The following is a 12,078-nucleotide window of genomic DNA, read 5'->3' on the forward strand; positions in this document are numbered from 1 at the left end:
AGGAGACGGGCCGGAGAGAGAAAACTATCATCAGGCTAGAGAGAGAGAGAGAGGAAGACAGTAGTGTGTATGTTTTGTGTGAGGGAGGACAAACGGTAGGTAAGCCGGCCTCCCTCACTGCTATACTTGGCTAAACGGGCCGTCCGACACCTGTGCCTGATAATGCCGCCATGCCCAAACACAGCACTATGATGCCTTAGGCGTGCCGTGCCGTGCCGTGCCGGCACGGGCACTATAAGTGCCTGACAACTTAGTGAACTCAGAACAACAAGAGGAAGAACATATACTTCACAAAATATGTCAATTTATTCATAGTTGAGATCAAACTTACATTCAAAATCAGATAACTTCACATAATCACATCTCACAGATTGACAGATGACACAAAGTCACAAACACAGGAAGAGATAACAAAATAACTATTTATTAAGAGCTTTAGTGCCTCTCCTCGTTGGCGCCGACCTCAACCATTTCGTCGGCGGAGCCGGCCATCGTCACTCGCCGGCGTCCCAGTTCCTCAACAGCTTCACAAAAACACTGAGTCAGCACAGATCTAGGGTTAGGGTTAGCAAGTTAGGGTTAGGGTTAGGGTTACCTTCGCAACCGGAGCACCAGAATCGCCGGCGATGTCGACGAAACACAGATCCACCCCCTGGTTCCTCAACGGATTTGAATCCGGAGCACCAGAGCAGTCGGCATCCGGTGAGGTCAACGAAGACGACGATGAGGACGACAAGGAGAGGACGAGTGTAACACCCTCGGTGTTACATTGTACAGTTTTTGCTAAAACACTGCATGAGCATCACCCTTGTGTGTAAATGTGTGTAATATGGGGTATAAATCAAGGTACGACACTTGAAACATTCATCTGAAACAAGAAACAAATACTACATTTCATGTCACTTTATATCATTTAGTATTCTAAGTGATTTTTTATCGAACAAAAATGCTATAGAACCATTATGTGAAACTTTGATAAAGTTCATAGTACGAACTTCATAGGCGACGATGAAATACGTACAGTCGAGGACAGGGTTCGCTAGCTAGTGTATCAAGTAGCTCGGGAGGGAATTCGACACGAAACCGTTTGAAGCTTCGTCAATTCTCGTAAGTCTGAAAGTGGGTCGACGAAGCTAGGTTCGACAATTTTTAGGGGCTAAACGGGTAAAGTAGGGGCATGATCTTAGGGTTTGTTTTAGAAGCCTGATGTACCATCTCTAACGTAAAATAGCTGGTTTAGCTACGGGATCATCGGGTAGGATTTTTTAACATCTTTAAAAAAGCGTGCAAGTCACCTATTTTGAACGGGGCCAGCGCTGACCGCGGTCACCCTCCTCGGCACTCGGCGTTGCCGCACTGGCCGCCAGCGTGCATGCACGCCCACGCGCGTGGCTCCGTGCTGCTGGCCACGGCCAGCTGCTACTGCGCCCTGGCGCATGCATGCACGCGCACTACACCCATGGGCCTGGTTCCTTCTGCCCACCGTCGCGTCCGCCTGCGCTTTTTTGCTCGCTGTCGCCTCATCGTACTGGTGTCGCCGATCCCAGGTGCGTTCACGTGCACCCCCTGCATGGCCACTATTGCCGTTTACGCCTCGTGGCTGCACGCGCATGGGACGGCTGCCAAATTCCCCATCACATCTGTGTCCGCTGCCACGCTACGCCGTTGTCTTCCCTAACCTGCCATCCTCAGGGCTGAGCCGCCGTCGGCTTATGTGCTGGGCAGTGCGACCAACGTCTTATGCACGCCTCATTGTTCCCCATCGTCGTGCGCACTTGTGATTTGCATTGACGGCCACGACAGCGCCGAGCCAAGCCGTGCCTAACTTCCCTGTTCCTCAGTCGCCATGTCGCCAGGACCGCTCCTCCGAATTCACCGTAGTGGAGCCACCGTAGTGCAATTAACACCTTCCTTGGCTCCGCTGTGTAGCCAGCCACCCAACCGACCCCACCGTGCAGCGAACCTCGCCTTGCTGTGCTCCAATTTGGAGCTGCCGCTCCGCCGGGTCCTTAAGACCGGGTTGGCGTGCGCCATCGACCAACCCCTTATCTCAAGCATCTCTTGGCATTTCCTTGCACCACCGACCTCGTCTCCACCTGCTAAGCACCCTGCGCACCTCGCCCGAAGCGCTACCATAGCCCAGCTTTCCCTGACACAGCTATGCCATCGCCGTGCGCCGTCGTACCGTTTGTGCGCACATGGCTAGCTCGGCTCGGGCCGTCTCCGATTGAACCGCTGCCTCGGTGAGTTCCGTGGTGAGTGCCTTGAGATCACTGGCTAGCCCTATTTCTCTAGCTTTGTTGTGACTCACCGGAATGCCACCGTCGTGGTTGCAGGATCTCCGTCGCCATAGTTCGACCTCGCTACAGTGTCCCCGCTCGTGTTTCCTTCGCCCAGCGCTTCGCGTTCACTCCTAGGTAAGGGTCGGCTCTATAGTTAGGGCGGGGAAGGTATGATGTGGCCGGCGTAGCCGTCGGAGCACATGCGGGGGTGTCGGGGGTGTCGTCGTTGTGAAGGTAGGAGTTTCTAAGGGTGTAGCTGTAAGATAGTAGACTTGCGGAAGAGTGCGCTTAGCGCTCGTGGGATTACGGAGTAGTCCGAGGGCATTTTTGCTTATTGACCGGTGCGCGCGCGGGTCCTTCCCACCGCGGGCCGCACCGTGCGCACGCGCGTTGCGCCAAGTTGGGCCGAGCCGCTCGTGTTGGGCCACGAGATAGAAATCAGTTTCATTTTTCCAGTAAATTCGTGAATGTTTATTTAATATTAGTTGAGCTGAACTTTGATAAATTGTAGTAAATCTTGTAAATGTCCGAAAATAGTGAGACCAAGTTTGTTAGGTTCACAAAAATACCATCTACATGTTAGTATAATTAGATTATAGTTATCTGTGACAATGGTAGGTTCATAAATTCAAACTAGAGAGCTTAGTATTATGTAGATTAATAGTTGTAGAAATTTTTGTGGCAATTTGGTGATAGATATGGCTATGAGATTTTTACAGTAGGTTCATTAGGTTATTATGTACTTGCTATAAATTTTGTAGCCCTAGAGTAGGTTGATAAATAGAGTAGCTATTATCCTTGTTTTATCATATATAGAGTAAATCAGTATTAGGAGTAAGAATACCGTTAGTTGCTATGGTAAGGTATGCCATGCTTCATACTTATTAGTATTAGCAGTAGGTAGCTAGCACTTTAGTTGGTAGAACTCACTTAGTAGTTTGATAGATGTATTCTTATTTTAATAGTTGCTGTTGTCATATTACCAAGTGTTGCATCATCATTTCATGCATATAGATCACGAGTTGGTAGAGTTCATGCCGGTGGACGAACAGGAGTACGAGGAGATCATCGAGGAGTACAAGGAGGAGATCCTCATGCAAGAGGGAGCCCCAGAGCCTTTTGGTGCTGACTTTGTTGACCCATCGCCTGCCCAAGGCAAGCCCCGGTGCATAATCCCTATTTTATGACACACACACACACACACACACACACACACACACACACACACACACACATATATATATATATATATATATATATATATATATATATATATATATATATATATATATATATATATATATATATATATATATATATATATGATATGCATTTAAGTTACAGGAATTTTATGGAGACTACTTGCATAAATATATCTACCTATGAGTCCTACTAGTATAGGTCGAGTAGCTGCTATGCTCAGGATATCGGTAGCGTGAGTAACATGCCGTTACTCGCAAATATGTGATAAATATGATCACTCGTGATAAAATGGTGGAAAAGAAAATGGTGACTGGACAGGGATATGGATTGGGTACTGGTAGGTGTAAGGGGTTGTGTCCTGCGGCCAACAGGGCATAGCTCGGTTATACTTGTTCCCTGTCTGTGTCAATTAAGGACCAGTCATTGCATAAGGCATCGTGGGCAAGTCATAAATTTATTATCCCAAGCACATACTTAGGTATGAGCGTAGGGAAGCGGCATGTGTGTTTGGATGGGGACCTGGACACCCAGGATAGGAGGGTGATGGGTTAGTCCTGCTTGTGCCTAGGGTGCAAGCGGCATGTGTGTTTTTGGGGTACCCAGCTGGGGGCATTGATTCGCGAATTGTCAGGCGATCTGGTATGGCTTGTTTCGTGTCTAGCACTATAGTAAGAACTGAAAGATGAAGGGTGATGAGATGGAACTGATTGCTCAACTATGGGGGTATGGCCCCCGGTATCCACAAGACAAGACATGGGCCACACCATTAGAGGTGGCCCAGCCCACAAGATCAAGGCGTGCACGACGCTGCTCGGCGTGCACCACAAGCTATTGTATACTACCAAATAGGATACTTTCCTTGTAACCCTGCTTCTCCAGACTATATAAGGAGAGGCAGGGGTCCCCTAGTGGACACGATCGATACATCTTAATGCAATACATCAGAACACAAGATGTAGGTATTACGTCATACTGACGGTCGAACCTGTCTAAATCTTATGTCTTGGTGCTTGTATTACCATCTCGCTCCTGATCTCGCTCACCTCTACGACAAATCTACCATCGTGGGATACCCCTCGGTGGACTGCCGAGCATCTTTTGTCGATAGTTGGCGCGCTAGGTAGGGGTGTGCACTTGATCCATGGCGAGCCAGATGGACCTCAAATCAACAGCGCATTCTCGTCATCAATCTCGTGGAGATCCATGCCGGTCCACGATGACGATTCATCGCTGGCTACGCCAGCCCCCGTGACAGCAGATCCGATCTCAGAACCACCTCCGAGGTCGCCTTCATCAACAACTCGCCGCCCACTTCCTCGCTACCAGAGGAGGCAGATCAACAATGATGATTTGATCGCATCCATCGATTAGATCTATTGGAGGCTGCTCGGGAAACTCCAGGGGTTACGACCCTACCTTTTGGGTTCACCAACGTCGCCGCCACCATCCAAGATGCCCTAAGGGGCAAATTCATCAACCAGGTTGAAGACGTCCATCCTCTCGCTGACTAGATAGCGCCATACACCGCTGACCAGACTTTCTGTCTAAAGCTAAGTCACGCTTCAATATTTTCTAAATATTCTTCAATCTCCATATATCGCCGCAATATTTCTCCGAACTGTTTTCTCCATGTTTGCTCTCCAAACGATTTTTCGAACCCCCGAACAGTCCTGTTGATGCTCGAACGCCTCCAGAGACGGCCCTATCTCTGGCTCCTCCCTACACGTGCACGAGTGTCTGCCCTCTATGTTATAGGTGATCGGCAACGGCTCCTTAGCGACGTTTGTTCCTCCTACACGTGCACGGGCTCCGCGCTCCGCGTTATGGTTAACAGGCTAGCTAGGGCTAGAGACTCAGCTATACACTAACTGTTTGGGCGATTTATATTAAATACATCCTCGCTCCAACTGATCGCCAAGCTACATACGCTATTTTTCTCTAGAGTTCATATATCTTTACATCATGTACTACCCGTTCTACATGTTTGTATTGTAGGATCATCGTCCAGGTGATCGGATCACCTGGTGCTCGGGCTTCTCCACCGATCAACTGGTCGGACCGCTCGGTTCATGGACTCTGTCGCCGACTAGTTGATCAGACTGTTCATCGGTCGCTTCTACTCAATGCTCACTTCGCCGCCGACTAGTTGACCAGACTGTTCGTCGCTCGTGCTTCATCGCCAGCTACGTCGGGGACTCCTCGGCGCTCGATTTCTTCATGCTCGAGGAGTAAGTGGGCACACTTCACCGCACGGACGTCACCAGCTACGCCGGGGACTCTTCGATGCTCGTACCTCGCCAGCTTTGCCTAGGACTCCTCGGTGCTCGAACATCGCCGCCTACGCCGGGGACTCCTCGATGCTTGGTCATCGCTAGCGATGCCGAGGACTCCTCGCTCCTCGGTGCTCGGACCTCGCCAGCTTCACCGGGGACTCCTTGGTGCTCGGACATCGCCGCCTACACTGGGGACTCCTCAGTGCTCGGTCATCGCCAGCGACGCCGGGGACTCCTCGCTCCTCGATGCTCGGACATCACTAGCGATGTTGGGGACTCCTCTCTCCTCAGTGCTCGATCATCGCCAATGACGCCAGGGACTCCTCGCTCCTCGGTGCTCGGTCATCGCCAGCGACGTCGAGACTCCTCGCTCCTCGGTGCTCGGACATCACCAGCGACACCAGAAACTCCTCGCTCCTCGGTGCTCGGTCATCGCCAGGGACTCCTCGCTCCTTGATGTTCAGTCATCGCCAGCGACATCCGGACTCCTCGCTCCTCGGTGCTCGGTCGTCACCAGCGACGTCGGGGACTTCTCGCTTTTCGACGCTCGGACCTCGCTAGCTTCGTCGAGAACTCCTCGGTGCTCAGACATCGTCAGTTACGCCGGGGACTCCTCGGTGCTCGATCATCGCCAGCAACGCCGGGGACTCCTCGCTCCTCGGTGCTCGGACATCGCCAGCGACGCCGGGGACTCCTCGCTCCTCGGTGCTCGGTCATCGCCAGCGACGCCGGGGACTCCTCACTCCTTGGTGCTCGGACATCGCCAGCGACGCCGGGGACTCCTCGCTCCTTGGTGCTCGATCATCGCCAGCGATGCCAGGGACTCCTCGCTCCTCGATGCTCAGTCATCGCTAGCGACGTTGGGACTCCTCGCCCCTCGGTGCTCGGTCATCACCAGCGACGCTGGGGACTCCTCGCTCCTCGGTGCTTGGACATCGCCAGCAACATCGGGGACTCCTCGCTCTTCGGTGCTCGGTCATCGCTAGCGACGCTGGGACTCCTCGCTTATCGGTGCTCGGACAACGCCAGCGACACCGAGGACTCCCTTGCTGCTCGAATCTTGCTACGTCTCATCGGTGTGCTATCAAGCTGCTCCATGCTGTTCGGATCAGGGTGCTGATCTTGGGCAGCACGTCTGGGGTCTTGATACACGCATGTCAGACGACGTAGGCAAGCTTTCATACTTCTTTTCCTTTGACCAGGCTAGGGTGTGTGCTTATGCAAGATGGGCGTGTAATAGCTTATGCTTCGCGCCAACTGAAAAAGCACGAGGTGAATTACCCCACTCATGACTTAGAGCTGGCTGCTGTGGTCCACGCTCTAAAGATTTGGAGACATTATTTGTTGGGCAATAAAGTGCATATTTTTATATATCACAAGAGCCTCAAGTATATTTCACTCAGTCTGAGCTGAATACGAGGCAAAGGAGATGGTTAGAATTGATAAAGGATTATAACTTGGAAGTCTATTATCACCCAGGAAAAGCCAATGTAGTGGCTGATGCTTTGAGCCGAAAGTCACACTAGGTTGAGGAAACACCTTTGTCTCTCAACCATGCAGAGGTGTTGGCTCACCTTGCATTGATCTTAGAATTGCTGGAGCAGATTATTTGAGAGCAAAAGGAAGACCCCAAAGAAATTCCCCACATCATAAAATTGATTGCCAAAGGGCATGGCCCTCATTTTAGTATTGATGAGTAGGGTGTAGTGAGATACAAGGATAGACCGGTGGTTCCATTCAGTGAGGAGTTGAGGAGGAAGATTTTGAGTGAAGCCCATCATTCAAAGTTGTCTATTCATCTTGGCAGCAACAAGATGTATCATGATCTGTGCCACTTGTACTGGTGGTCCAACATGAAGCAGGACATCACCCGGCACGTAGCGGAGTGCAACACTTGTGGTAGAGTTAAGGCAGATCATATGCGTACTCTAGGATATTTGTAGCCCTTGCCCATTCCGGTGTAGAAATGAAAAGATATTTTTATGGATTTCATTATGGGTTTACCCCGCACAACCAAGGGCTATAACTCTATCTGGGTCATTGTGGACCATCTCACTAAGTCTGCTCATTTTATCCTGGTGAATGTTTCATATACAGCTAAGAAGTATGCTGAGATATATTTTTATCGGATTGTGACCCTACACGGAGTTCCCCTTACTATCATCTCTGATAGGGGGACCAGTTTTTGTCTCTCGCTTCTAGGAGCAACTCCAGGAGTATCTTGGGACTAGTCCCCTCCGTAGTTCAGCCTATCACCCCCAGACTGATGGCAAAACAGAAAGGGTGAACCAGGTGCTAGAGGACATGTTGAGAGCTTGTGCCATTTCTTTTCCTGAGAAGTGGGATGCATGCCTAAAGTTAGTTAAATTCTCTTACAATAATAGCTACCAAGAAAGCATCTGTATGGCACCTTTTAAAAGCTCTATATGAAAGAAAGTGTAGGACACCACTCAACTAGGTTGAAGTGGGAGATCGTGGGCACTTTGGGCCTGAGTTCATCAAAGAGGCTCGAGAGCAAGTAGGCATTATTCGGAGTCATTTGAAGGCAGCTCAAAGCCGACAGAAAGCTTATGCAGACAAGCGAAGAAGGCCCTTGGAGTTTGAAGTTGGGAATTATGTGTACCTCAAGGTGTCTCCTATAAGAGGGGCACATCAGTTTGGTATCCATGGCAAGCTAGCCCCTCGATATGTGGGTCCTTTTCAAGTGTTGGAGCAGTGTGGCCCAGTTGCTTATCAACTCTAGCTCCCCGATATTTTATCTGTGGTACACAATGTATTTCATGTATCGCAATTGAAGAGATGCTTACGGGTTCTGGATGAAGTTGTGGAAATTGAAGGGCTCACCCTCCAGCCAGATTTGACTTATGTTGAGCACCATGTTAAAATCCTGGATGAGAAAGAAAGAGTGACGAGGAGCCGTGTGGTAAAGTTCTACAAGGTGCAATGACAAAACCATTCAGAGGATGAGGCCACGTGGAAACAAGAGAGTTACCTATTGAAGCATTACCCCCACCTCCTCTTTGGTTCTGATAGTTAGTTGCTGCGTCGAAATGTAATTCCTATCACCTTCTCACACTAGGCACATGAAATCTCGGGTCGAGATTTTGTTTTAGGGGGTAGATTTGTAACACCCCCGGTGTTACATTATACAGTTTTTGTTAAAATGCTGCATGAGCATCACACTTGTGTGTAAATGTGGGTAATATAGGGTATAAATCAAGGTACGACACTTGAAACGTTCATCTGAAACAAGAAACAAATACTACATTTCATGTCACTTTATATCGTTTAGTATTCTAAGTGAATTTTTATCGAACAAAAATGCTATAGAACCCTTATGCGAAACTTTGATAAAGTTCATAGTACGAACTTCGTAGGTGACGATGAAATATGTACGGTCGAGGACGGGGTTCGCTATCTAGTGTATCAAGCAGCTCAGGAAGAGAATTTGACGCGAAACCGTTTGAAGCTTCGTCAATTCTCGTAAGTCTGAAAATGGATCGACGAAGCTAGGTTCGACAATTTTTATGGGCAAAACGGGTTAAGTAGGGGCATGATCTTAGGGTTTGTTTTAGAAGCCTGATGTACCATCTCTAACGTAAAATAGTTGGTTTAGCTACGGGATCACCGGGTAGGATTTTTTAATAGCTTTAAAAAGCGTGCAAGTCACCTATTTTGAACAGAGCCAGCGCTGGCCGCAGTCACCCTGCTCGGCACACGGCGTTGCCGCACCGGTCGCCAGCGTGCATGCATGCCCGTGCGTGTGGCTCCATGCTGCTGGCCACGGCCAGCTGCTACTGCGCCTTAGCGCACGCATGCACGTGCACTGCACCGATGGGCCTGGTTGGTTCTACCACAGTCGCGTCCGCCTCGCCAAACTGATGTCGTCGCTCGCCAGGCGCGCTCACGCGCACCCCCTGCACGGCCACTATTGCCGTTGACGCCTCGTGGCTGCACACGCATGGGATGGCTTCCAAACTTTGCCATCACATCCGTGTCCGCTGCCACGCTACGCCGCTGTCTTCCCTGACCTGCTATCCTCTGTGGCGCTAAGTGCCGAGCCACCGTCGGCTTGTGTGCTGGGCAGTGGGACCAACGTCTTGTGCACGCCTTGTTGTTCCCCATCGCCGTGCGTACTTGTGCTTTGCGTTGACGGCCACGACAACGCCGAGCCAAGTCGTGCCTAACTTCCCTATTCCTCAGTCGTCATGTCGCCGGGACTGCTCCTCCAAATTCGTCGTAGTGGAGTCACTACAGTGTAATTAACTCCTTCGCTCTGCTGTGTAGCCAGGCACCCAATTGACCCCACCGTGTAGCAAACCTCACCTTGCAGTGCTCCAATTTGGAGCTACTGCTCCACCGGGTCCTTAAGACTGGGTTGGCATGCGTCGTTGGCCAGTCGCTTATCCAGAGCATCTCTTAGTAATTCCTTGCACCACCGACCTTGTCTCCGCCTGCTAAGCAACCTACGCACCTCGGCCGAAGTGCTACCATAGCCCAGCTTTCCCTGACGCGGCCGTGCCATCACCGTACGTAGCCGTACTGTTCGTGCGCATGCAGCCAGCTTGGCTCGGGCTATCTCCGATCGAACCGCCGCCTCGGTGAGTTCTGTGGTGAGTCCCTTGAGCTCACTGGCTAGCCCTATTCCTCCGGCTTTGTTGTGACTCACCGAAACACCACCACTGTGGTTGCAGGATCTCCGTCGCTGTGGTCTGACCTCGCTGTAGCATCTCCGCTCATGTTTCCTTCGCCCAGCGCTTCGCGTTCACTCCTAGGTAAGGGTCGGCTCTGTAGTTAGGGTGGGGAAGGTCTGATGTGGCCGGCGTAGCCGCCAGTGCCAGCGCCGCCGCGCCAGAGCGCGCGCGCGGGTGTCGGTGGTGTCGCCGTTGTGAAGGTAGGAGTTTCTGAGGGTGTAGCTGTAAGATAGTAGACTGGTGGAACAGTGCGCTTAGCGCTCGTGGGATTGTGGAGTAGTCCAAGGGTGTTTCTGCTTATTGACCGACACGCGTGGGTCCTTCCTGCCGCGGGCCATCGTCGTCCGGCTAGGCCGCGCCGTGCACGCGCGCGTTGCGCCAGGTTGGGGCGAGCCGCTTACGTTGGGCCGTGAGATAGAAATCAGTTTTCCTTTTTTTAGTAAATTCGTGAATGTTTATTCAATATTAGTTGAGCTTAACTTTGATAAATTATAGTAAATCTTGTAGATGTCTAAAAATAGTGAGACCAAATTTGTTAGGTTCACAAAAATACCATCTACATGTTAGTGTAGTAAGATTACAATTATCTATGACAATGGTAGGTTCATAAATTCAAACTAGAGAGCTTAGTATTATGTAGATTAATAGTTGTAGGAATTTTTATGGCAAATTGGTGATAGATATAGCTATGAGATTTTTACAGTGGGTTCATTAGATTATTATGTACTTGCTGTAAATTTTGTAGCCCTAGAGTAGGTTGATAAATAGAGTAGCTATTATCCTTATTTTATTGTATATAGAGTAAATCAATATTAGGAGTAAGAATACCATTAGTTGCTATGGTAAGATATGTCATGCTTCATACTTGTTAGTGGTAGGAGTAGGTAGCTTAGCACTTTAGTTTGTAGAACTCACTTAGTAGTTTGATAGATGTATTCTTATTTTAAGAGTTGTTGTTGCCATATTACTAAGTGTTGCATCATCATTTCATGCATATAGATCATGAGTTGGTAGAGTTCGTGCCGGTGGACGAACAGGAGTATGAGGAGGTCATCGAGGAGTACGAGGAGGAGATCCTCGTGCAGGAGGGAGCCCCAGAGCCTTTTGGTGCTGACTTTGCTGATCCGTCGCCTACCTAAGGCAAGCCCCGGTGTATAACCCCTATTTTATGATCACTGAACATATATATGTATATATATATATGATGTGCATTTAAGTTACAGGCATTTTATGGAGACTACTTACATAAATATATCTACCTATGAGTTCTACTAGTATAGGTCGAGTAGCTGCTATGCTCAGGATATCGGTAGCGTGAGTAATCTGCTGTTACTCGTAAATAGATGATAAATATGACCACTCATGATAAAATGGTGGAAAAAATGGTGACCGGGCAGAGATATGGTTTGGGTACTGGTGGGTGTAAGGGTTGTGTCCTGCGGCCAACAGGGCATAGCCCGATTACACTTGTTCCCGTCTGTGTCAATTAAGGACCGATCGTTGCATAAGGCATCGTGGGCAAGTCATAGATTTGTTATCCCGAGCACATACTTGGGTATGGGCGCAGGGAAGACTTGTTGCTCTCTTGTTGTGGATCCGGCTCTTTCCAGACCGACTGATTGGAGG

Source organism: Miscanthus floridulus, chromosome 8 (genome assembly GCF_019320115.1).
Source record: "Miscanthus floridulus cultivar M001 chromosome 8, ASM1932011v1, whole genome shotgun sequence".
NCBI classification, from domain to species: Eukaryota; Viridiplantae; Streptophyta; class Magnoliopsida; order Poales; family Poaceae; genus Miscanthus; species Miscanthus floridulus.